The 27,660-nt window shown below is 43.8% G+C and overlaps 1 protein-coding gene across 4 annotated transcripts in view; it reads right to left on the bottom strand.

The window, feature by feature from the left end:
• The window catches only part of LRRC3B (leucine rich repeat containing 3B), a 95,392-nt gene that overhangs the window by 24,819 nt on the left and 42,913 nt on the right, over nucleotides 1–27,660 (bottom strand). Inside the window, exon 2 of one of the 4 annotated variants that reach the window (XM_070364051.1) lies at nucleotides 8,157–8,290. The exons of the other annotated variants lie outside the window; for them this stretch is intronic. The gene's annotated coding sequence lies outside the window, so the exon portion shown is untranslated. The remainder of the gene's footprint in view (nucleotides 1–8,156; nucleotides 8,291–27,660) is intronic. 4 annotated transcript variants of the gene reach the window in all.

The raw sequence follows: 27,660 nt of genomic DNA, 5'->3' as shown, positions 1-27,660 counted from the left end.
CGGCCAAGCAGCGTATTTTCCCATTTCAACAACAGGACTTCCTGGGGGAAAGTAAATAGCTCTTTCCACCAGGAACAGAAGCAAAACGCAATGTAGTCACGCAGTAAACCGGGTGATGAGACAGCAACCAAAGACGTCCTCTCCTGCAGGTGACACGCGTATACCTGGGGAGGGGAAAGCGAAGGAGAAGGAGAGTCTGCGAGGGAAAGGGGGCGATGACCAGACACAGTGAGTGTCCAGAGGGGTCTGAATTCTGGCAGCACGTGAGAAACAAAAGGAGCATGAGATATATGTGTTGGATAAAGGAGGAGGAATGACTACAAAACTCTTGCCAATGGGCTTCCCTGGTAGTCCAGGGGCTGGGAATCCGCCTGCCAGTGCAGGGGACTCGGGTTCAGTCCCCGGTCGGAGAACTAAGATCCCGCGTGGGAGCCTGTGTGTTGCAACCACTGAAGCCTCCGCCCTGAGCTGGTGCTCCACAGAGGAGCCACCGCAATGGGAAGCCTGGGCAATGCAACAAGGCGTAGCTCCCGCTGTCTGCAACGACGGAAAAAGCACATGCGCAGCAGTGAAGACCCAGCAGGGCAAAATAACAAAAAACAAAACCCAGCTCTTGCCAAGTCCCGAGTGAGACTTGGTCACTGCAGGGTCACCGCAGGTTAATGGTGTAACTTGGCCATGGCGTGAAGTGGGTCTGGTTAAACCCTGCTCAGTCTGGTAAGCACCTTGCATCGGCTGGGTTATTAAATGAATCATTTTGTTTACATTTTCAATTCAAGAGCCTCGGCCACTTCAGAAATGCTTTTGCTTATAGCAGGTTCATCAGCCATCTGGTTGTTACTCTCGCACCAGGCAGTGATTGACATTCATGATAGTCAGGCGATGAGAAGGATGACTGTAATTGTGGTGGCTGAGAGCTATACGGCCCTTCCTTTGGACCAGATGCTCTGTATACATCGCATCATCCTATCCCACCCTCAGAGCTACCCAGAGAGGTGCGAACCACGGTCTTCCCTTTCACAGATGAAAGTCCGAGTACTCAGAAAAACTCACTTCAGTCCGTGCCACAGACTGACCTGAGTCTGCCAATTCACAATCTTGGGTCCATCAACATTACGGAATACCATCTCTTGCTGGGTAGAACTAATGGGGCTTAGCTTTATTCTCGCCTATTAGACAGTGAGGAAGGGAGGTTTCACGTGCTACCCCGATGCTCCTATCGTGTGTGAGTGCATGCTGAGTCACTTCAGTCGTGTCAGACTCTTTGCAACCCCATGGACTGTAGCCCACCAGGCTCCTCTGTCCATGGGATTCTCCAGGCAAGAACACTGGAGTTGGTTGCCATGCCCTCCTCCAGGGGATCTTCCCAACGCAGGGATCAAACCAGAGTCTCTTGCATCTCCCACATTGGCAGGTGGATTCTTTACCACTAGCCCACCTGGGAAGCCCTGTGTGTTCCCGAAATATGTTTAATTCAGCCTTTGTTTTCAAAACGCTTTCCCTGTTACAACTACATATTTAATATTACTTTTTTTAACCATAAAATCAACACCTATAATTATGTTCATTTACACAATTTGCCGTCATCTCAGGTTACCTGTGAAAAAGAACTTCCATAAACACAAAAGAACAAGTAAATGCCAATGAGAACAGAAACTTTATAATAATATCTCACTCTCCAATCGTTGCCTACTTCTTGCTCACTCCCTTAAAAGCTATGTTTTTTTTAAGCAGGAAGGGAAGGGACAACAGAGGATAAGATGGTTGGATGGCATCACTGACTCGATGGACATGAGTTTGAGCAAGCTCCGGGAGATGGTGATGGACAGGGAGGCGTGGCATGCTGCTGTCCATGGGGTCGCAGAGTCAGACACGACTGATCCAGACCACAGTATTTAAATTATCTGGTGTAGCATGTAAGTCACAAAAACACATTTTGGAGAGAACAAAACAACAGGCTCTTTCTTCTCTGTCTAACGTTACCTTTGGGTTTTAGTTTCCAAAAGAAAACTCTATGATTAATAATGAAATAGGAAAGATAAAGTCCTCTTTCTGGATTAGGATACTGTCTGAAATATTTGGAAATCTGTGTTTTAAGAGATGCCAAAACAGGTTCTCTCTGTGGGCTGGAGGATCGTTTGATTCTTTTGATCACAATGAAATGAAAAGTCTTCGAGACCAAGAGGGAGAAGCCGGCTGTTGTTTCCTCTGCCAGATGCAGAGTCCAAACAATGTTTGCATATTGCCCACGGGCTTTCGGTGGGATTCTTTTTGAAGGTGTAAAACTTCAATTGCTTCAACAACTCCGGCTTGCAGAGTAGAAACTGCACGTTTGTGAGTTGGGGTGACAGAGAAGCTTCGGGAAACTACAGAAGTACCCTATGTGTGACATTTCTGGGATAACCTTCCAGCAAATGGATAAAATGTAGAGTCCTAGATCTCAAGATCATTGGGAAATTTACAGTCTCTGCCACTGGCATTAGACATCGTCCAGAAGAAATACCATCAGAACTTCATTTGTAAAATAAATAAATAGTCAATCCCTAAATAGATTAAGGAGACGCATATGTCAAAATGCAATTCAGTAGGATTCCTAAAGACAGAAACTTTAATAAAAAGAGCGTGTGTGCATGCCATTTTTTTCTCCCTCTGTGAATATCTTTACTGAGAACACTCTTGAAACTCTGGGACAATAATCACAATTTATTGATACCTTTGGATATGTATAAGAAGAAAAAAACTTGACATGGCAAGAACCAGGAGATTCACATTCTTATGGAAATGTCCTGAAATTCTCCCACAAATTTCAGTTAACACTAAAGCTCTGTGCATTCCTTTCTTAATTAAAAAGAAATGGAGCATTTAAAATAAAAGCTACAATGAGTTATCACTTTACATCAGTCAGAATGGCTATCATAAAAAAATCTACAAACAGTAAATGCTGTGGAGGGTGTGGAGAAAAGGGAACCCTCCTCCACTGCTGGTGGGAATCTAAACTGCTGCAGCCACTATGGGGGACAGTACGGAGGTTTCATGAAAAGCTAAAAGTAGAACTACCATATGATCCAGCAATCCCACTCCTGGGTGTAAATTCAGAGAAAAACATGGTCTGAAAGAATACATGGACCCCAGTGCTCACTGCAGCACTGTTTACAATAGCCAAGACAAGGAAGAAACATAAGCGCTCATCGACAGAGGAGTGGGTACGGCAGATGTGGGACACGCATACGGCGGAATACGATTCAGTCATTAAAAAGAATGAGATACTGCCATTTACAGCAACAAGGATGGGCCTGGAGATGATGCTTATTCTAAGTGAATAAGCACCTCTGTCTCTTAGTCAGACAGAGAAAAATAAACATCATACGATATCACTTACAGGAAGAATCTTTTAAAATGATACAAATGAACTTGCTTACAAAACAGAAACAGACACACAGACTTAGAGAACAAAGTCATGGTTACCAGTGGTGAAGAGTGTGGAAAAGGAGGGATTAAGAGTTTGCGACTGACACATACACACTGCTATATTTGAAATAAAATCCCTTTCCATGAAAAAAAAAATGGGCTATTTAAGCATATTTGACCTTTCTTCCATAATATGATAAAGCAGAATAAAAGAAGTGTCCTGGGGTGTGATGGTGCTTAGTTGGCAGAAGCCTACCCAAGGAGGCATGTTTTGAGCAGAGAAATGATTTATAAAGCTAGTGGGGGGAACAATGTTCCAGGCAGAAGGAACAGCATGTGCCAAAACCCTGAGACACCCTCAGCTTCTTTGAGGAACAGTGAGAAGCCCAGTGTGGCTGAAGACACATGGGCAGGGTGGAATGGTGGAGAAATGTTTAGGGAGGTCCTCAAAGAACATGGTGGGGGCTGGAGTTTATTTAAGCATGTAAGCCACTGGAGGATTGTAAGCAGAGAAGCGAGATGATCTGGTTTATACATTAGAAAAATCACTCTGGCTGTTGTGATTGCAAGAAGGCCATCACCTGCTGTCCGCTCTCCTACAAACACCTACAATATCACAGAATGTCCACCCTTGAGGGCTTTGTGGCTTCGTGTTCAAATCTTTGACGCCTGAATGAATAACTGAATGAATATGTCAGTGAAAGGTTCTGGTTGTCCATGCTCTGGCTGCCCAAGGCAAAGAATCCTATGCTATTCCATACTCGCTACAGTCCTTTCTCATCGAATCTACCTGGACTTGTTATAAGCCAGCAGGCATGTTGTCAACAGAGGGTCCACCCAAATATTTATGGAAGAGGAATTCTAGTTTTTACTTAGTTTCTAATGGGAGATCAGAAAAATATACATTTTTTCTTCTCATAGTTAGAATTTAAGAAATTAAACATCCTTCCTCCCAGAAAGTTCTTCTTTCCTCTTAACTCTCAGAGGCTTTCATGCCGAGCTTCAGCAGAACGTAATCTGGGTATGAGATGACCTCCTAGTCCCTTTGATCTTTGGTTCTAGGAATCTATAATTTTATGTCCTCCAACTGTGGTGCTTTCCGAGCCCTTCTTCCAAAGGAAGAGTCAGGAACCAGTGTCGTCACGCTTGTCATTAGCACGAGGGTCCCCAGGATCCCAGGGGCAAAGTCTGAATCCTCAGCTGCCAGCACCAGCCAGCAACCCCACTGCTTCTCCGGATGGTCTGAGTTTCATCAGGAAGGCCTCTCTGGAGCTTTCATATATACCTAAACCAATTTTGAAACACTAATTGGCAGCTCAGTGTTGGCTAACAACGAGAATGTATTTCATGTGTACAGTGTGTTTCTCTGAATTTATAGAATTATGGTCTTGATAGCACCCTGAATAGCCATCAAAGATCCATGGCATTGGCCCAAGCGTTCTCCCAGGGCCCCTCAACCAACTGGCCAATCTACTTTGACTCACACAAGCTACCCCTCTGCACACACAAGACTACCAGTCCCTCCAGAGGAGGTGGAGGAACTTGCCCCGGGCAGGGCGACCTCCAAGACAGCCAGGTGCCCCCTGGCCTGGCAGGGCCTCCCTCAGCTTCACCCCCACATGGACGACAAGGGAACGCAGTCTCTGCAGCACATGGCCCGGGTGGGTAAATATTTTCCGTAACAACCACATACGTTCCCACTTCCCTGGAGGAAAACATGGCCTCCTTGTATGATTAATGCTTTATTTTTGTACAGCTCCATGCGGCTTTCAAAGTGCTTCCCGCACGTTTCTTGGATTGTTCAACCTCCCTGTGAGCAAAGGGGACGTGGTCCGTGTCTCCATGTTGCAGGCAGGGAGACTGACGACTCAGCTCTATGACTAATCAGTGGTGGAATGAGGTGAGCAGCCCTGTTCTCTGACTCCCAAACCGGTGGCGTTCCTAGTCTAGCTCTAACACCTCACAGGGCTCTGACTTTATTCTGTGATTCTGAACGGCAACCATGTCTATCGAGGGCAGTGCCTGCCATGAAGTCTAGAACCCCACCCTCCAAAACTGGGCTGCCAGCCCCATGTTCACGGCCGTGCACAATTTCAAAATGAAACAGACAGAGAACTGACACAGGGTTGTCACGTCTGCTTCCGCCAGCCACCACTGCTGTATCGTAACAGAAGTGACATGTTCACCATACAAATAGGGTGGGAAACATCTGTGATTAAGAGTTAAGTCTTCTCTAGGAAACAACCGTGAAAACATTTTACATCACTCTTTTAAATTATATTTTGAATTTACATGCAGAAAAATGAAAATAACTTTTCTGCATGCTTTGTACATTTTTATTCATTGACACAAGTTTGTCAATCCTGGTACACGTGTTTGTGTACAAATATATATATATATACACACAAACACATATACATATTCATTCAACAATGTAAGAAAAACACAGTCATTCCAATTAACCTCACTTTTATCCACATTGTTAATAAATAATAATAATAATAATAAATAATAAAACCTCCAGTTTTATTTCTGCTTGGCAAATATGGAAGCAACACTCACTTCTTCACCTGGCTCGGAGTATTCTGGGCAAGCAAAAAAGTGGAGGATTAATTGCTTCCATGCCCCTAGCCATCTCTCTCTGGAGTGCTGGGGAGGTGGTGGGTAGTTCAGCTGCAAGTTCTGGAGCACAGCATCACACTGCAGTGAGCATCGTTGGCTTTGTCCCCACACTATATCTGCAAGTCTTCATTTATTAAAAAAAAAATTACCCAAACAATAACTACCAACATATACAGACATCTACTTATCTGCAATAAAAGTCAGAGAAGAGCCCTGGAGAGAAGACATTCTCCTACAGTGCCTGGAAAATACCCATGAAACGCCAGTAAAGAGAACAATTCCTGTCCTTTCTGCTTATGGTAGGTACCTGAGGGTATTTCCAGCTATTTCTAGTCAAGTCATGGAACATCAACAAAACAGTTGATATAAACTACTTTGAATACATTCAATATTATATTTAAGCACATGCTAGAGGTGACTGCAGCCATGAAATTAAAAGATGCTTACTTCTTGGGAGGAAAGTTATGACCAACCTAGATAGCATATTCAAAAGCAGAGACATTACTTTGCCAACAAAGGTCTGTCTAGTCAAGGCTATGGTTTTCCCTGTGGTCATGTATGAGTGTGAGAGTTGGACTGTGAAGAAGGCTGAGCGCCGAAGAATTGATGCTTTTGAACTGTGGTGTTGGAGAAGGCTCTTGAGAGTCCCTTGGACTGCAAGGAGATCCAACCAGTCCATTCTGAAGGAGATCAGCCCTAGGATTTCTTTGGAAGGAATGATGCGAAAGCTGAAACTCCAGTACTTTGGCCACCTCATGGGAAGAGTTGATTCATTGGAAAAGACCCTGATGCTGGGAGGGATTGGGGGCAGGAGAAGAAGGGGACGACAGAGGATGAGGTGGCTGGATGGCATCACTAACTCGATGGACGTGAGTCTGAGTGAACTCTGGGAGTTGGTGATGGACAGGGAGGCCTGGAGTGCTGCGATTCATGGGGTCGCAAAGAGTCAGACACAACTGAGCGACTGATCTGATCTGATCTGATTGGAGAAGCAGTCAGGAGGGCCAATGAAGAGGCCTTAGTCCATGCTGACACTCAGGTCAAACCTGATGACTCTTCGGTGAGAAAGAAAATATGCAAGGAGCAGATAAGAAAGGGGCAGATTTGAGCTCATTTTTATAAATGCTCAGTTTGAAGTACTCGTGGGACTTGCAGGTTGTGAGGTCTGGTATGTATTTATAAATCCACTTACTTATCTAAAAATATTTATTTACATACATCATCTGAATGTCAAACTTTGTGGGAGGTGTTATGGGTAAGAAAGAAAATGGCATTGCTTCCACAGTGAACCTGGACTTTCACAGCAATAATTTCTGAGGTAACTGATAGAGTGCTTTTATTCTCTGAGAAAGCTTGTTTTAAAATATATGATTCATTTGGAAATTTTAAAGAGCATCCTTCATTCTTTCTTATGAGAAAACAGAAATAGAAGCCAAGTGCTGGGATTTGCATAATCCCATATTTTACTTTTCTTCTGTTCATCTGGCTACATTAGTCAAGAGCTTACATTTTATTTTAGTCCGTTTAATTTCATCTTAATAGTTTTCATTCATCTGTTGGTTTGTTTGCGCTTGTCCTATGACAGCATGACAAAATATATTGACCAAATGTGAGTAATTAACCTGCTGAATTGGAGATAGTTTTCCCACAGGCTCAGAGAAATCCCTATTAACCTTGGGAGATGGTAAACCTCGCAGCCACATTTCTGATGATGTTGCACCATTAATCCAAAGTCTAACTCAACATAGCTTCTCCTGTAAAATGCAGAGTATGCTTGCTCTAAAAAATTCAAGTGGATTAAATGACTCTCTCTCAAATCACGGAGTAAATAAACTTAGTTCAAAACCTTCTCATCAGCAGATCTTTTGGTTTGTTATTTATTATTACTTGTTATGGACAGAGGAGCCTAAGCGGGCTACATCCATAGGGTCACAAAGAGTTGGGTACGACTGAAGTGACTGAGCGTGCATACACACACACACACACACACACACACACACCCCATCTACACTAGGCCAGGAGATGAGACGGTGTCTCCTGCAGCCTGTCTAGCTTTCTAATGCAGTGTACCACCCACAAACAAGGAATTCAAAACAGCAAAGTGGAGAGGGGTAAGTGTCACTCACCAAGTCAAGCGGCTGCATTTAGAAAACGCACTTAGAGCTAGCAGATCTCATCCGGACTCCACGTCTGAAATCAGGTGGGTAAGCAGTCCGTAAGGAAGGCATCCCACGCAGGACACAGAAAACACACACCCAATCTAGAGAATGATGAGAGGAGGATTCTTGTTCTTTCCGCTGGGAAATCCCAGGGTGTTTCCAAGGATCTCAAGGCAGGTCATGGGACATCAACACTGGAGCCAATATGAACTACTCTGAACCCATCTTGGATTGTACTGGCGTGTATCCTCTCTAACAAATAGTCAGGAGGGATCATGGGTAGGACCAGGCCGGTGACTCTTCACTGGGAAGGTTGAGAAGGACGTTGTCCCAGGACTGAAGCAGGGACGGGGACATTCTTAGGGAGACGGCGATCGGGACCTCACAGGGCCTGCGACCCCACAGAAGGGAAAGCAGCCAGAGCGACGCAAGCCAGGAAGGAGAGAGAGGGCACTGCTTCCGGCATCTCCCCCATCACCAGGGCGCTGGGACCCCCGAGTTCTTCTCTGCTGAGTTACATCCAGCCCGGCAGTGGGTACAAAACAGGCACACACTCACAAGTAGGTCTGGGCATCCACCCCACCTCATGGGGTTGCCCTGTTTCCTAAGCCTGCCCCTCAAAACCACCCCTGGAAGCTGAGCAAACCTTAACAGAAGGGCATTTTCATTGCCTTGTGGCTCAACTCCAGGGCCAAGTTTCTCTCCCCACCTACAAATTCCACCAATACCCGCTTCCACGTAGGTGGTCTTTCGTCTCACACAGGGCACATCTAAAGACACAGCGCTGCAGGCACTGCTTGAAATGAAACCCTCAGCCTACGAGAAACGAAAGAAGGGATAGGCTCGGCTTCAGACACTTCGTGTTCTGGTTTTTTTTTTTTAAGTTATGATTTCTAGGAAGAAATGAAGGCAACCTACGAACACTGATTTTTTTTTTTTTTGACATGACATTTGTACAAAAAGATGGCTCAGCACTACAACAGACCTTTGTCTGGACCATTCAGGAGTGGTCGCTAAGGTTTATTTCACATGGAAACATCGACAGATGCTGAGGCTAGAAGTGGGCTCCCAAGTGCTGTGACCCGGGGCGAGCGGAACTTCCGAGCAGCGAGTGATGCCAGCCCACCTCCCACTGAGCACCCTCACCTCACTTCACCTCATGGGCAGCTCGCTGCTCTCCCAACACCACACTGAACTCTTTATGGAGACTGTTGCTCTCCACTCCCCTAATGAAACAGTTACTAGGATAATCTCTGTTTTATGCTTGGAGAAACTGAGATGCAAAGAGGTAACTTGACCGAGGTAGCAGAGTTAGCCAGCAGGACTGGGAATCCATACCTGGACTCATGATCTCCTTCTACAATAAAGAAGCAAATAAAAAACTAAGAACAGGGCTACCAAACGATTCATCAATCCCATTCCTAGGGGTATATCCAGAGAAAACTACAGTGCGAAAGGCTACACGCACCTCAGTGTTCACTGCAGCACTCTTTACAATAGCCAAGACATGGCAGCAACCTAAATGTCCACGATGAACTGGGTAAAGAAGATGTGGTTCACGTATACAACAGAGTATTGCTGCTGCTGCTAAGTCGCTTCAGTGTCCCACTCTGTGCGACCCCATAGACGGCAGCCCACCAGGCTCCCCCATCCCTGAGATTCTCCAGGCAAGAACACTGGAGTGTTACTCACCCATAAAAAGGGATGAGATAATACCATGTGCAGCACATGGATGGACCTGGAGATGATCACGCTAAGTGGACAGAGAAAGACAATATCATGTGATGTGACGCTTACATCACATGATAAGCATATGATACGCTTATATGTGAATCTAAAAAAAAATATGAATGACCTTATTTACCAAACAGAAACAGACTCACAGCTTTAGAAAACAGTCTTATGGTTACCAAAGGGGAAACATGGAGGGGAGGGATAAACTGGAAGTTTGGGATGGACATATACGCACTACTGTAGATAACCACCAGGACCTACTGTATAACACAGAGAACTCTGTTCAATAGTGTATAATAACCTAAGTGGGAAAAGAACTTGAAAATTAGAATTTTCAAAAGAATTTGAAAATTCAGTTATACATGTTTGTGTATAACTGAACCATTCTGTGGCATGCCTGAAACTAGCACAGCATTGTTAATCAACTATAGTCCAATGTAAAATAAAAAATTCAAAAACCACTCCAAAAATAAAAGAAATAAATGGCTTTTGCCTTCAGCTTGTTCATAAAGTCTTTGATGCAGTAATAATTCCTGATATTTTCATAGCATATGTGATGCTCCATGACCCTAACAACCTAGGAATAGCCTCAGCTCCATCTTATAGGTTAAGAAGTTGAGAAACTAAAAACAATTGGCCCAAGGATCTAGTGGCAGAGTGAACAAGAATTCACACCTTCAGAATCATCACTCAAAGAACATTGCCTTCTACGGCCCACCATGTGCTTCTAGCAAACAGGAAGGAGGGGATGGACATCAAAACTAAGTCTTGTTAGTTATTTTGGGAAACACTCCTGTTTCTCCACATTCTGGGAGACTGCCTCCCTGAGTCTCATCACTGAAAGGGCAAGTGATGGAATGTCTTCTCCTCGGAGTTGGGCATCCTAATAGGAAACGTCCATCCTTCCCTAAACCAGCCTCACTGCTCCTGTGATGAAAATAGTGAACAGCACACAGATAAAAGTAGATGGGATGGAGAGAAATGATCAGAATGAGGTACTAAACTCTTAGCAAGCTCCATCAGGCACAGGGAGGGATGGGAATAGTAAGTCAAGTCACTTACAAAGAGAAAGCTAATCAGGGTGTGTAGGAGGGAAAGAGAAGAATTTTACCAAGCTCAAAAAATGGGCTTTAAATTGGAATTTCCTGGCATGGAAGAGAAGGGTTTGATCTTTCACTTGGGAGCCAGTTTCCACCCCAAAGTAACAGACTGAACCAAAGCAAACTAAAACAAGCTAAAATAACTGGCTGGAAAGGGGTATCTTTGAACACATCCTGCTTATGGAAAAGCCAAGAAATCATCTTTCATCAGCAACCATATGACTTTAAGTAAGATTCAACTTTGGGGCAAGAAAAGTAATAAAGTGTGAAATAGTTTTTTTCTTTAGAATGGCAAATAAGAAACCTTTTAAAAATATTTTCCAAGTTACTGGTTTGTTCTCTTCCAATAGGACAGATTTTACTAAGAGACTAAATTTTAAAGAAAAAGTTTCAAGCAAGTAGAAAAGGTTGGGGTTCAGCAATAGGACTCTTGGGGTCACCATGGGGTAAAAAGGTAAAATTCACCTTCTCCATACTTCACAAATACTAGCATATTGATGTAATATTTTTGCTTTGATAATCAAGTCTTTCATTTTCTGGATTTAGCTACACCAGTTGAAGGTTGTTAATCCAGAGTTGGAAGAAGGACCACCCAACAATGTGATATGCTCACTTTTTCTGAAAGGAGCTAAACTGTAAAACCAAAAGCAAAAGAGGTGTTCTGGACACGTGTGACCGACGTGGGCTGAATCGTGATGTGGTAGAAACAGCAAACATTCTGCCAGTCACTCATCTCCTCATCACATTTTTGTTTTCACCTTTACAAGCACGAGAGCCCTCTGGAATATCAGCACATCTGTGGACCTTCCATTAAAGAGCTGAACTTATTTAATATTCATTGACTGAAAAAAGTAACTAATGGCAGCAAGCTCCTCTAAATTCGGTAGGGCTTTTGAATGCATTTGCATGTATTAATCTCAATGAAGAGCATACTTGTATGTTTACCCAAAGGTTGAATGTGTGTGTGTGTGACATAGCAAGTTGTTCCGTCTACAGACAACGTTTGATAAACATGTGGATTTGAAGACCCTTATAAGTAATCCGTGGCTCCCTGGGATTCTTCAGCTGCCAGATGGGAACTACTGAACCCTTTCTCTTCTGCTAAAGACTCCATGGTCTAAAATTAGACTTTGGAAGGCATTTCAGCATGTTATCCTGCAAAAGTTTGCAGCCTATATGCATTGATAAAGAAGCAGCGTCTCACACACTGAAATGAACAGTATTCACTGCCGACTAGAAGAGCTTGGGGAGGTTTGTTTGCTTTTCTGTATTTTTCAAATTCTCAGCAAAAATTATTCATCCCTGTTGTAGTAAAAACAAACTAACAAAAAAAACCTAACAAAAGGTCTCCATGCCACTTCATCAGGAAGGCCCCAGCATTTGTCTGCAAACTTAAAACAGAGATAGAGACACAGATGCAGAAAACAAAGTTATGGTTAACCAAGGGGAAAGTGGGGAGAGGACAACTGGGAGACTGGGATTGAGAGGCACACACTGCTGTGCGCAAAGCAGATAACAGTAAGGACCTACTGCGCAGCACAGGGAACTCCAGCGAGTGCTCTGCAATGATGTGCAAGGGAAAGGCTGTAAAAAAGAATAGATACTAATGCATGAATATGTATAACTGGTGGCTCAGACGGGAAAGAATCCACCCACAATGCGGGAGACCTGGGTTCGATGCCTGGGTTGGGAAGATCCCCTGGAGAAGGGAAAGGCTACCCACTCTAGTATTCTGGCCTGGAGAATTCCATGGACAGAGGAGCCTGCCGGGCTACAGTCCATGGGGTTGCAAAGAGTCAGACATGACTGGGCAACTTTCGCGTCATGTATAACTGATTCACTCTGCTGCACACCTGAAACTAACACAACATTGTAAGTCAACTGTACTCCAATTAAAAGAAAAACAACCTCAGATTCTTGGAAAATGTCCCTAATATCCGCTCCCAGTCTGTCCTGGGGACCCATTCCCGCAAAGTGTCATAGGAAATTACGGAAAACTAAACATTCATTCTCCCATGACAACATATTCCACAAAAACAGTTTCAGGCAGGAACAACTACCTTGTCATTTCCTCTCCACCATAATGATGCCTCTTTTCAGCTGAAATTCCTATCTTTGATGAAAATGTTACAGTACTTGTATTTAAAATTTTTTTTTAATTGGCGGTAATTGCTTTACAATGTTGTATTGGCTTCTGCTGTACAACAAGGTGAATCAGCCACGAATGCACATATATCCCCTGTCTCTAGAGCCTCCCACGGCCCATCCCACCCCTCTAGGCCATCACGGAGCACCGAGCAGAGCTCCGTGCTCCACAGCACGTGCCCACTAGCTGTTCCACACACGGCAGTGTATATATATCAGTGCTACTCTCTCAATTCGTCTCCCTTCCAGGTCCCCCCACGTGCCCACAAGTCAGTTCTCTATGTCTGTGTCTTTATTCCTGCCCTGCAAATAGGTTCATCTGTATTATTTTTCTAGATTCCACATATACGCACTAATATTTGATACTGTTCTCTCTCTGACTGACTTCACTCTGTATAATTTTCACCCGATGATATAGCTCATTGTAATCCTCAAAACTGTCAAGGTCATGAAAAGCAAGGAAGAACTGAGATATTGCCCCAGGTTGGAGAAGAGAAGGCAGGATGGCGAAAGGTAAGCTGGACCCCGGACTGGACTCTGAAAAAGAAAAGCACGGGAGTGGGAACCAGGCAGCACCCAGATGAAGTCTGGAATATGGTGACAGCAACGCACCTGTAGTTGTAACTGCGACAAAGAAAGTGACGTCAGATGTGAGCAAGCGGGGAAGCTGGGCGATGCTACGCAGAAACTCTGCGTTCTGCCTTTACAACTTTGTGTGATTAAAAAATGTCATTATGTATTGCTAAGGAGTCAGAAGGGTCGGTTGAGATAATTGGTGTAAAAGCTTGCAGAAGGAGTCCCGTAAGTGCTCATGTGCTTCTTCTCAAGTAAACCCTTAAAATCCCACCATTGCTTTTGTTATAAGTCCTTTTCAGGTATTTTTTTTTTAAACTGGGTGTGTTTTAGTAAAAGAGCATATGCTCCCCCAAGATAGACTTGTGCTCCCTCAAACCAAACTTTTTGTGTTACAATAAGTTAGTTTGAGATGTTATTTCCAAAAAGGAAGTAGTTATCTTCCTCATGTGCCATTCAAGAATACGGTTTACTATGATGAAATGAGGATTCCCAGGAGGCTCAGTGGTAAAGAATCCACCTACCGGTGCAGGAGACAAGGGTTTAATCCCTGGGTCGGGAAGATCCCCTGGAGGAGGAAACGGCAACCCACTCCAGTAGTCTTGCCCGGGAAATTGCATGGACAGAGGAGCCTGGGGGGCTATAGTCTACGGGGTCGAAAAAAGTCAGACACAACTGAGCCCACATACACACACACACACACACACAGGAGTGACTAAATGGGATTAATAGTCCATTATCTGTCCAGCAGTACATGACATTATGCATACATGCGTACCTACTTGAACATTTTTCTTAGCTCCACTCCTGGCTCGTGGTAAGACTCAGAACTGGCTAACTTCCTCCCAGCCCAGGGACAATCACCCAACAACCTCCCTGAGACAAAGCCAGTCGGTCCTCACAGCCCCCGCCCTCCGATCCCACAGAGGGAACTTCATTTGCTTCCCTCAGGGGGAGAATATTGGGTCAGTTGTAAAGTAAGTGAATCTAACTGATGCAAGATGAACAACTTATTTCATTACTGAGCTGAACTGATCAGACAGGTTCTTTCACTTGTACTTGTTTTAAAAAAATTTTTTAATGTTTTTTATTGTGGTAAAAGTCATATAATATAAAACATACTATTTTCATCACACTGAGCTCTACAGTTCAGGGGCGCTAAGGACACTCACATGGTTGCATATCTCTATCATCTATCTCCTAAATTTTTCATCTTCCTCAATGGAAACTCTGTCCCTATTAAATACTAACTCCCCACTCCATTCCCCACCCCCTGATGCTTGGCCCCAGCATCTACCAATGTACTTTCTGACCTGATGAATTTGACTATTCCAGGTATCTTGTATGCGTGCTGTGTGCTAACTCGCTTCAGTCATGCCTGACATTTTGCGACCCTGTGGACTGTGGCCCGCCAGGCTCCTCTGTCCATGGGATTCTCCAGGCAAGCATACTGGAGTGGGTTGCCATTCCCTTCTCCACGTTACCTCCTATAGGTGGAATCAAAAGGTATTCTTTGACACGCACTTCTGTCTTGGCTGAGTAACTTACCCTCTTGTCATAAACTTTCGTGAATGAAGATGGCGGTATATTTTCCTGCCCTTTCCTTCTCCACCGTGACTAAGGTATGTGTCGTCAGCTTTTCCTCACACACTTTCTTGAAGGCTTCTCTCTGTAGACTTTCAAACATCCACAGCTACGACTAGATTTAGGAGCCATGTCATAAGAGGTGCATCCCACAGGAACCCTCGGGACACAGCGCCCCTTTTCTCCACGGGGCTCCGTCCCACTCGTCTCGGGTCTCCCTCCTTCTGGACCATGAGGTTGTGGCCGCATTCCAGGAATGACCGAATCGTTTTCACACAGAGGAGCTCCTCAGCAGTTGTCTGTCTCAGCAGTGAGCATGATGTAAATTACCGGACACCGTGTACAGTGAAAGGCCCATTTCTGATTTCTGAATGATTTATTAACTTCGCAAGCCTTCCAGCCTGATGCCAGGTTTCATTATGACACTAAGCTTTTAGCTCTTTCATATGTATTTCAAAGCACCCGGTTAGACAGGCTTTCCAGTACACAAGTTCCTCTTGTGAACATTACGTGCCTCTGGGAGTTGTGTGAACTCCTTCAATCAACCAAGGAAGGAAAGTCTTAGCAAAATAAAAACATACCTTAAGGTTTGCCTATAAGTCCCACAGCTGCCAAAAAATTCTCCCTATTTCCAAAGAATGTCTGGCAAATCAACATTTTTTCCCCCCTCTAGGTTCTTTCTTGCTCATCTAGCCATTTTGGTATCTGGTTATTTATCTCTTTCACTGTACATACTTTTATGATTTACTGCCTCAGCTCTCTTTTCTAAACTATTGGGACTGACTTCTACCCTTGACTAATAACAACTTCTTGAAATTTTGGTTGATTCTAATAACAGAATTCACAAAGGATCAGCTGGGAAGAGAAACATGCCAACAAGACAAAGCAGTGGTGCTTCCAGGAAATACTTTGAGCCTAACTGAATGAGGAAGAGCAGAAGACAGCCAAAGATGTTAAGAGGAAATAGTTTGTATAATATCATATATGAAATGAATCACCAGTCCAGCTTCGATGCAGGATACAGGATGCTTGGGGCTGGTGCACTGGGACGACGCAGAGGGATGGTATGGGGAGGGAGGTGGAAGGGGGGGTTCAGGATGGGGAACATGTGTATGCCTATGGTGGATTCATGTTGATGTATGGCAAAACCAATACAAAATTGTAAAGTAATTAACCTGCAATTAAAATAAATAAATTTATATAAAAAGAAAAAAAAAGAGGAAATAGTTCAGTATGGTTTTCAATCACAGCAAAGTGAAGCTTGGTTTGAAGTTGGATACTCAGCTGAGTCAGTCCTGCAAACTGCAACCTGCCTTGGATTAGAAATGGGGCCGGCAGTGCGGCTCCAGTCTTCTTGGACACTAGTCAGGGCCGTGCCTTTATCGTAGGATGACCCCTGGGCTGCTGTAAATGCTTTTGCTTAAATCAGTGCTCCTCAAGGTGTGAGCCACAGACCAGTAGCCACAGACAGTTAGGGTTAAGACAGTGGCAGCAACACCTCATGGGAACTTGTTAGAAATGCAAACTTGGGTCCCACCCTAACCTGCTGAATCAGAAACTCTAGGAGCAGGGTTCTGCCATCCATATTTTAATAGGCCCCTTAGGCTGTTCTGACACACGCTCAATGCTGACCCACTCACCTCTCCATGTAGACAGTTGAATGACTTGGAGTTTGTATTTTGGGAAGAGGCAACCCTGAGCCAATGCTGATGCAGTGGGTGTTTCAACACCCCCTGCCTCACTGCAGGTGGGACCCTCACTGTTTTCAGAACCCCCTATAGAATTCAGCGACACTTGCCCTCTGCGGGACTCTCCTGAAAACACAGCCTAACTCAGCCTCGTTCCTTTCACCTCCCTGTCTCACCTTCCCACCCTCCCCTCCAGTTTTTCCTAGGACCACTTCCTGATTAATCAGTCTCACCGAATCCTCTGCTCAGAGTCTGCTCCTAGAGAACCAAACCCAAACTATCTCCTTCTGTGAAAACTTCAGCTTCACTGGTGATAGGCCGGCAGCCTGGCGTCACATTGTCAATTGTTTCTAGAGTCTAATTCTAGAAACAGGTACTAACTAGAGTCTGAGGATAACAAGGTCAGGACTCCCTGTGACCTCGGGTACTGGGGGCTAGTGGAGTCGTGATGGGGAGCAGACCTGTGAATGGATCTCGACGATATAACAAAGCTGAAATTCTCAACAGTGCTGGGAAAACATTTCCCCTAAAATTCACATATGAGGCAATTGGCCAAGCTAACTGCTGAAGTGTGGTTGGGGTTTGGTGTGCCAGGATATGGAAAGCAAACAAAATATTCCAGCCAAAGTCATGGACCAAAACATGGAGGTGAGGAACACAGAAAATGCTGCATCACTTGGCATCTCTCCGGCATTAAATTCAGACTGAAGAGGGGTAAGGGATGAAGTTGAAAAAATGGAGACGTTCTAAAGCACAGCAAGACTTCTCAGTCCCGCTAAGTAGTGTGGCCTTCATTCTGTGGGTGATGGGCGCGGGATGATGGATTTTCAGCATGAGGATTCTCCTGGCTGAATTACGTAGGCAATTCTATCAGCAAGGGGACCGAGTCAATGACTACAGTGACAGTCTGGGCAAGATATAATAAAGGCCTGAACTTGAGGATAATGTGGAACCCAGGAAGGATTTAGCAGGTGAAATTGGTAAGACTTCCACTGAACAGATGCAGTTGTGAGTGGGAGGGAGGGTGTGGCGAGGACAAAGCCATAGAGCCATAGTCATTTCCATCTTGCCACTCCAGAGTCAGGATGAAAAGAATCATGCTGAGAGCTGCGCCTAACCTTGTGTGTGTGTGTTACTCACGCAGTCGTGTCCAACTCTTTGTGACCCCAGGGACTGTAGTCCCCCAGGCGCCTCTGTCCATGGGATTCTCCAGGCAAGAATACTGGAGTGGGTTGCCCTTCCCTTCTCCAGGGCATCTTCCTGACCCAATGACTGACCCTGGGTCTTCTGTATTGCAGGCACATTCTTTACCATCTGAGCCACCAGGGAAGCCTGCTCCCAACCTTGGGAAAGTTAAATATGACTAACATTTTAAATTAACGCAGTCAATTTAAAACTTCATCAGTGCTGAAAGACACAGGCAGCTCTGATTGGCGCTGGTACAGAATTGCCTAATCAACAGAAACACCAGGCACAATTAATATGCAAGTCCTTTCATTCAACACAATTTAGGCATGATTACTTTAAATGGAAAGTTTGTGAAAGGCTCCAGTATTTAAGTAATTAATAAAATTCAAAGTTTTGATAAAAGTAGACGGAGAGACATGCAGACGTTTACTAGGAGAAGAAATGGTAAAATGAACAGTGGTGTTCAGGGAGCAAAAACATAATCAGTATAATCTGTCAACAGGCAAACTGCAAAATGAGACCCACAGATTACTATTTGGACAGAAGCAAAGCACAGCCCCAACCCTAACCCAACCTGTAGTTCATAAAGACTAACCATTAAACATGCCCCTTTGCCAAAGACAGAACCTGATCAAGCCAGAAGCTGCCTGCCAAAAGGGAGAAGCTTGGGGAAATGGCTTGGAAGAGGTCGTTCACTGGTGTCGCTGTGTCTGGGGGGCCTACGGTCCAATCCAATCCAGCCCCCTCCTCTTGTACCTCATGTACTGGGCACAAAGGGGACAGACGGGCAGACTCAGCATGAGAACTCAGTTCCCCTCTGCCCAAGGGTTCCATCTCTCTATTCTTAGAAAGACTCATTGAGTAACGAGGATGCACACCTTTCCTCCTTTCTGCTTTATCTGACTTCAACTACTTAGGATCCAAAATGAAGGAAATGGCAACAGAAACGACCAGTTTCAGGCTTTCCTAAAAGTAATGGAGATGCCAACTGGCTTCATTATCCTATCATCAACCTAAGGCTTCCACTAACAGATCCATTAAGAGCATCGGGCAGTGGTAGGAATCAAGCGATGGCACTACCACCAAAGTAGGTACATTCTCTCCAATAACTTTGCAGTTATAGACTCTAACTACAATTAGAATAAAGCAAAGTGTGGTGTTAACAAACACACACACGCCTGCTTATCTTTAGACACAAACAGAAGCCAATCAGCCTGACAATGCCATAGCGACCACAGAGTTGAAGAACTGGACGGTAGAAAACTTCAGAGCACAGGCTGGACTACCAGGGAGAAGTTAAAGGGTCAATGCGGGCCCTTCAAAGGGACTCAGGGGCAGAAACTATTAATAAGTACTAATGGAGTTCCATATATGATATAGCTGGTGCCACACCTATCAGACGGCTATCAGTCCTAGAAAACAAGAATATTTTTCTCGTGTTACACTCCACAAATCACAGAATATCAAGCATGAGTAGGGCATGGTAGAGAGTCTAAGAGTAATGAATTAAACTGACAATAATGATGTTTCCAAAAAGTTAGAACAGGCTAGCTTTAATAACTAGAAGAAAGGACTTAATTATCTAACTCAAGAGATGGATAAAGGAAGGATTTCACAAAATCCTGAGATGTTTCTTTCTTTCACGGCGAGGTGAATGTGACTGGTTTTCTGGGACAGATAAGGATTCTCAGGAGATATGTTAAGGACAATAGCATTTCTCAAAGGAGACTCCAGATCCTCGGATAATTACTAGAAGTTCCTGTGGGGTCCCAGAGATGCAACGTGTAACCCCATCCAGGATCACAGTGATCAGCAGGATGGGGATCCCCTCTCCATTCTCAACCTTTCTGCACTTTCCTGGCCTTCCAGCCTTTCAGAACCAGCAAAATGTCAGAGAGCAACTCTGGACTTTGATCTTAAGCCTGAGGAATCTAAGAACCTCAGGAAACGCAGTGTGACTGTGAGCCCGATGGCGGCTCATCAACCAAGGGATGTGGAGCAGGACCCGTGGGCTCCGGGGCACAAAAGCCTCTCTGAGCCTCCCATGTCTCGCTTATGGGAAACGGGCTTCATTCAGCCTCCACAACCCTCCCTGAGCTCCAAAGGGCAGGTTCACACAGTTCCTGCTCGAGAAAGGGAGTGCACAGAGAGATAAGCAGTCTTCCAAGATGACACAGTGGTAAAGAATCTGTCTACCAATGCAGGAGACACAAGAGACACGGATTCAATACCTGGGTCAGGAAGAAATGGCAACCCACTCCAGAATCCCATGGACAGAGGAGCCTGGCGGGTTACAGTAGGTAGTGTAGCAAAGAGTCGGACACGACTGAGCAAATGAGCACAGCAAGAAGCAATAGTGCAGCCCTGGGGCAGGATCCTGCCTCCCCATCAAGGATACACACAGCTACATCTTTGAGCTGTTTTGCACAAACTGAAATCTCTACCAGGTATGAGAAGTTAACTGTTTGCTGCCCACAAGCATGTAGACTCTAAACTAGTTGGAACAAGAAGGTTGATGATGCTGACTCCCGAATAAGGCACCATCAACCAATCAGAAGAATGTCCATGAGCTTATCACACCCTCTTTGAACCACTACTATGAAACATCTCATCAAATCCTCCCATCCTGGGGACACAGGTTTGAGGGCATGAATCTGGTGTGGCCTTCTTTGCCTGGTAAACCAATTCTCCATCCAAAACTCTGTCTCAGATTTAATTCAGTGTTGGGGTGCAGAGACATTACTTTGCCGACAAAGGTCCATCTAGTCAAGGCTATGGTTTTTCCAGTAGTCATGTATGGATGTGAGAGTTGGACTATAAAGAAAGCTGAGCACCGAAGAATTGATGCTTTTGAACTGTGGTGTTGGAGAAGACTCTTGAGAGTCCCTTGGACTGCAAGGAGATCCAACCAGTCCATCCTAAAGGAAATCAGTCCTGAATACTCATTGGAAGGACTGATGCTGGAGCTGAAGCTCCAATACTTTGGCCACCTGATTCGAAGAACTGACTCATTAGAAAAGACCCTGATGCTGGGAAAGATTGAGGGTGGGAGAAGGGGACGACAGAGGATGAGATGGTTGGATGGCATCACAGACTCAATGGACATGAGTTTGAGTAAGCTCCAGGAGTTGGTGATGGACAGGGAAGCCTGGTGTGCTGCAGTCCATGGGGTCGCAAAGAGTCGGACACGACTGAGCAACTGAACTGAACTGAACTGGGTTCGGCTTCATGAGTTCCAACTCTACTGACTTTCACAGGTCTGGCGCATGCAGGGCTCCGGGGCAGGGGCAGGTCGCTGCCGTAAATGCTGCAGCATCAGCATCGTACGAGCAGAGGTTCAAGGCTGCAGTGTGTGTGACAGCCAGGAATAAGGAAAGCATCAGTGTTTACTCTACAAATGTGAGCAGATAGTCAACAATACATCCTTTTGGTGTGATATCACATAGCCATAAAAACATATATACATATGTATATATGTCAAAGGCAGGAGATAAAATTGCTGGTATAGTATGATCACAACTAACAACAAAAACCACCTGAAGTCACAAAAATCACCAAAATGTTATAACAACAGCATTTAGGGGTGAGGATTGGGATTTTGAGGGTCCTTTCTTCCTCCTTTTATCTATTAGTATTTTCTCAGTTTACTTTAAATAACCATGCAATAACGAATTGAAAGCAGGAGTCTGCTTTGGATGAAGTGTAGGCACTTCCACTTGTTCTGTGGTTAGTAAGTGTGGTCTTCAGAGAGGAATTACCCTTTTGGCTCCACATTCAAAGCTATGACACTTTACATCTTTCCATGTTCTTTGCACAAGACATTCCCACAAGCAAAGGCCAATGAACGCATGTGTATATGTGTGTGTGTGTGTGTGTGTGTGTCTGTCTGTCTGTCTCTGTGTGTGTGTGTGTTGTAGTAGTCAGGGGATTTCAGTTAAAAGATGCACGAAGCTCTGGGGTCAGCATTTCTATGGGATAATTTGAAAGACACTCATAAGACACTTGGGCTTCCCTGGTAGCTCAGTCGGTAAAGAACCTGCCTGCAGGTTCAATCGCTGGGTCAGGAAGATCCTCTGGAGAAGGAAATGGCAACCCACTCCATACTCTTGCCTGGAAAATCCTATGGACAGAGGAGCCTGGTGGGCTACAGTCTATGGGGTCACAAGAGTTGGACATGACTTGGCAAATAAATGACCACCACCACCACCACCATAAGATACTCAATCATCCTTTCAGGGTGCTTTTGAAATTGTTCAAAGGTCTACAAAGATTTATTGGAGCTGTTAGGATTTCACTTGGATTAATAGTAGGTCAAGGATAAAATTATATCAAAATTAACTTTTTTGTGTGGGAGAACAGGCTCCCTGGGGTAGGGAAGTATTTCTTAAAATTTGATTTTAGTTGATTTACAACGTTGCATTGCTTTCAGGTGTACAGCACAGTGGTTCAGATATATATTTGTTGTTAAGTCACTTAGTCGTGTCAGACTCTTTGCAATCCCATGAACTGCAGCACGCCAGGCTTCCCTGTCCTTCACCATCTCCCGGAGTTTGCTCAAACACAGTTATACGTATTCATATATCACTCATTCTTATTTAGATTTTTTCCAAGATTAACTCTTCTTAAGAATTATATGTACTTTCAAGAGACGCCTGTGTGTGATATGCCACACAGCACAAAGGCCTAAGGTCAGCACTAGTACCATTCCAGTTGTACAGATGAAGAAAGAAGTGCTTAGGCAAGACAGTGACTCACTCCGGGTCACACAGCTAAGACATGGAGCTGCAGATTCTCTGACCTCAGGTCTGCCTCTGAGACTGCTACTCTGTATTATCTGCCTATTTTGACACCAGAAATACACACCCAGATATCTTGGAATTAATTGGTCCTCACTGACCTTCCTTCTCTTATCCACATTTGCTCTAGAACAATACTAGAGAAGGCAAGCAATGTTCTGGAAGACACACACGTAGCAACTATAAAGTTGCTTATACCCGCCACTCCAGAAACCTAAATGAACCCTGTCTTAGAAGCCAGTTAAAAGAAAATGGTGATGCCATTATCTGTGGTTTGCCTTTGATTAAATCAGCTTAAAAATGTCACCTGTTTACAAACATAAAGTTCACTGCATCTTTGGTCTGGTTTGAGTTTGCTACTTGACTTAGGAGAAAGCTAATAACTGTATCCAGCTCTAACATTTACTCTGAAAGACTTATCATGCTCTATTGCTGAAAAGGAAACAGATTCTGATCTGGCTAAATTAAATGAAAAAGAATTAAGTTCTGGTTTAAAACTGACTTGCTTTCCAGAGGAGGGATTAACTGGGAGTTTGGGACTGACATACACACGCTACTATATATAAGATAGATAACCAACGAGGATGTACTATATGGCACAGGGAACTCTGCTCAGTATTCTGTAATAAACTACATGGGAAAAGAATTTGAAGATGAATGACTGATGTATATGTACAACTGAATCACTTTGCTGTATACCCGAAACCAACACAACGCTGGAAATCAACTCTACTCCAGCATAAAATGAAAATTTTAAATAAATAAAGTTTCCTTGCTTTACTTCCATGGATTTCTGACAAAAAGAAAAGGAAATTAATCTCTAATCATAATTTTCATAATTAAATAATTAGGAGGCACTTTCATCACCTGCATCCAGGAACCAGAGACATAGATGTCCTGGCCCCAGCAACACAAGCTGAACCCCTATAATCCTCCTTTATCATAATTCCATAATCTCGAGTCCCCTGAGGAAGAATGTAGTAATGTAATGATGGGGTGGGGGAATCTTACATTAACTCCTGCTAAAATTCAGAGGAGGGAAAATGTGTGCAGCTGCAATATTAAAACTCTAAGAAAAGTGAGGGCTTTTAAAGAAAGATAACTATGCCACGATGAGGCAAGGTAACAAGAAAAATCATGGTTTACATCCAAGCACAAAGTTCTAAGACAAAATTGATTTCATCATAAGACACTTTACCAAATGAATAGCAAAATGCAAGAGGCATTGGAAAATCATTTCAATTCAGATGGGGTAACACTGCTGAGAAGAACCTCCAGGGCACGATATCACAAAATAAGAACGGATGAAATCAGCAGATTGGCCATCTACTGGTGTTTAGCCTCTACAAAATATCCTATTTTCAGAAAACCTAAGAAAACAAATCCAAAAAGATGTTCTTGTTTTTCATTTCATGATTTCGGGCAAAACGAGTTCTTCCTGAGGAAGCAGCAGAAATATAAACATAGACACGAAAGAAACAGAATTTGGCTCTTTACACAGTACTATTCAAAATACAACAATAGCAATCAAATGTATCCACCTAATCTTTGAATCTGTCTGTACAGTGGCATATAATTTATTAAGTTTCATGTGCATTATCTTATTCCAATTTCCCAACAATTTTGAGAGGTTCCCAGGGCATCATGAGGACAGAGACCAGAAGATTTAATCAAGGGCAAGTGCAAATGGCAGAATCTGACCTTGAACTAGTATGTTCTTGCTATACACGAGTCCAGGAAAGCCCCAGTAATAGCCAGCCTCATGCATGTGCTCAATCACTAAGTCATGTCTGAATCTTTTGTGACCCCATGGACTGGAGCCCACCAAGCCCCTCTGTCCATGGGGATTCTCCAGGCAAGAATACTGGAGTGGGTGGCCCTCCTCCAGGGGAGTTTCCCAACCCAGGGATCAAACCCTGGGTCTTCTGAGTTGGCAGATGAATCTTTACAGCTAAGCCACCAGAGAAGCCCAATGGCCAGCCTACCCAGATTCAAAACCTGAACACTGCTGCTTTGGAGAACGTCACCTTTCTGTAACTCAATTAATCTATAAAAGTAGAGACAATAATAATACCTACTTCCTAAGGTTGCTGTCAGGATAAAATGAGTTGATATTTGTAAAGTGCTCAGCACCTAGTAGGCACCATACATGTGTCTGTTATTAACATAAGTACAGCTAGCTGATTCTACCTCCCCTTTAAAACATACAAATATATTTGTCAAGTCACGTTCCCAATATTTATATTTGGATATCCCCAAACTCCCAATGTTCTGTACAAAATCATTAGCAAGTTAGCCTCTGATTACAGCCCAGATCCTCAGTTTCCTGTGACCCTGATACACCCTTGCTCTTAATTAATAGAGCAAGGGTAATTAATTGGTGGTAGTGACACCCATGCCATCCCTCAAATGGAATGGGATCTGCCACCCTCCTGCTTATTGTCAATGTAAATGCAAATAGAATTGGAGCTGTTCAACTTATGGAAATTCACAACTGAAAAGACATCAGGGATCCCACTTTCCTCCTGGTTACAATTTCTTATCTATTTTGACAAGTGCATCCCAGCTATTTCTCCTTATTCCAGAAAGCCCATCATCTGAAAATGTATGTGAAGAATGAGACCTCAGTAAGAACGGGCTCACCTCAACAACTCCACTTCCTCAAGTTTGGTTGCTGGATCAGCAGCGTCCCTGGGGAACTTCTTTGAAATGCCAAATCCTGGGTCTCACTTCCGATCGAATGTGTCAGAATCTTTGTGGCAAGAAGATCCCAGGTGGTCCCTGGGCAGGTGAAGGTTTGAGAAGCAGAGGGGCCGCTCTGCAAGGGCGTCACTTACAGTGTCTCTTTTCCTGGAGGGGCCGTTTAAAGAAGGACATGCTGCTAGCTGTTGAGTGGGTGGATAAAGTGGAGATTAGCCTAAATTGGATAGCTGGTGCTACACTCTGGCAACCATTCTAGAAGGAAAAGCAAGCCAGCCCCTCCCGGATTTTCTCTACTGTCTCTTGTTACTTATTAAAGTTTGAAAAAGCAGATGCAACCTCACCTGCAACGAGCCAGAAAAACAGAAGAGTGACTCATCGCACACCGCGATTAGCAGAGCAAGCCCGGCACTTCATAGCTGACTGAGCCCAGAAACAATGAAGAGCCAGGTCAGACAGACGAGCCCCTTCTGCACAACTCGGCCCCAAAGGCAACCTGGAAGGTAATCAGCGTCTTGGCTGGAATTAAGAAGTTTCAGGAGATAACAGGAAAAATAGGAGAGAAAGGAAGACAGCCTAATGAATCACTCTAATTGTGGAACTGAATGAAGAAAGAAACGGTGAGTCTGCTTGAGTGACTAACACCAACAATTCAGAGAAGTGACTTTGCAAATCAGAAAGTGGGAATGTGATCAGTTAGGATAAACCCTTGGTTCAAAGACAGAACAAATAGTGAGGAGAGCTCCACGCTGTGGGCTGGAGCCACTAACCACTGCTGTGCCAGCCACATGGTTCCCTTGTCTTTAGCCAGACAGTCTCTTTGAAAACTCAATTCATCAATCCCAAATTGATAAACTGATAAATAAATCAATTGATAAATAAATCAATTGATATATTGATAACTCCCTGTCTATCCACTCTTCTCCCCCCAACTCTCCCCTTTGGTAAGCATAGGTTTGTTTTCTAAGTCTGTGGGTCTGTTTTGTAAATAAGTTCGTTTGTATCATTTTTAAGATTGGGCTAGCCAAAAAATTCATTCATATCCCATAAGATGGAAAAAACCCAAGTGAACCTTTTTGGCCAACTCAGTATTTTGTTATTTAGATTCTCACTGCTATGTATAAAATGGACAACCAATAAGGAGCTACTGTATAGCACAGGGAATTCTACTCAATATTCTGTAATAACCTAAATGGGAAAAGAATTTGAAAGAGAACAGATATGCATGTATATATAAAGGAATCATTTTGCCGTACATCTGAAACTTACACAACATTACAAATCAACTATATTCCAAAAAAAAAAACCCACTATTTCCATTTGACTTGTTTACATTAAAAAAAAAAAAAGAAAACAGAAAGAAACTTGAACGTAATTCAGTGAGTATGAATTTCAAACATGGAGATGACTCAGGCTGTTCCCTCAGGAGTTTATAGTCACTCATGATGTGTGCTGAGACATCTATCTCAATTTTTTGAAAAAAATATTATTTTGTACATAAATACTCTACTTCATTTAGCCAGGATGAAAGGACAAAGCAGGGAGTTTGGGCTCAGAAAGGAATCTCTAAAACTTCCCTGGTGGCTCAGTGGTAAAGAACCTGCCTTTCAATGCAGGCAACACAGGTTTGATCTCCGGTCCTGGAAAATCCCACATGCCAGGAAGCAGCTAAGCCTATGCACCACAACCATTGAGCCCAAGCTCTGGAGCCTGGGAGCCACAGCTGGAGAAAATCCCTCACAGCAACAAAGACCTGGCAGGGCCAAATGATAATAACAATACATAGCAATTAATTAATTAATTGTTTAAAAGAAAGAAGTCTCCGGGTAAAATAGTTTCCAGTGATACCCAAAACAGAAATTTGACATTCATGGCTTTCAGATACTTTTACTTAGGTTACTGATTTGTACACGCTCTGGATCCCTATAAAGAAGACAAGGCAAGTGCTTTTCCTCCTAAATTA

Source organism: Bos mutus, chromosome 27, assembly GCF_027580195.1.
Source record: "Bos mutus isolate GX-2022 chromosome 27, NWIPB_WYAK_1.1, whole genome shotgun sequence".
In the NCBI taxonomy this organism is placed as follows: Eukaryota; Metazoa; Chordata; class Mammalia; order Artiodactyla; family Bovidae; genus Bos; species Bos mutus.
The sequence above is the reverse complement of the archived record's forward strand: the minus strand, read 5'-3'. Positions and strand labels throughout refer to the sequence as shown.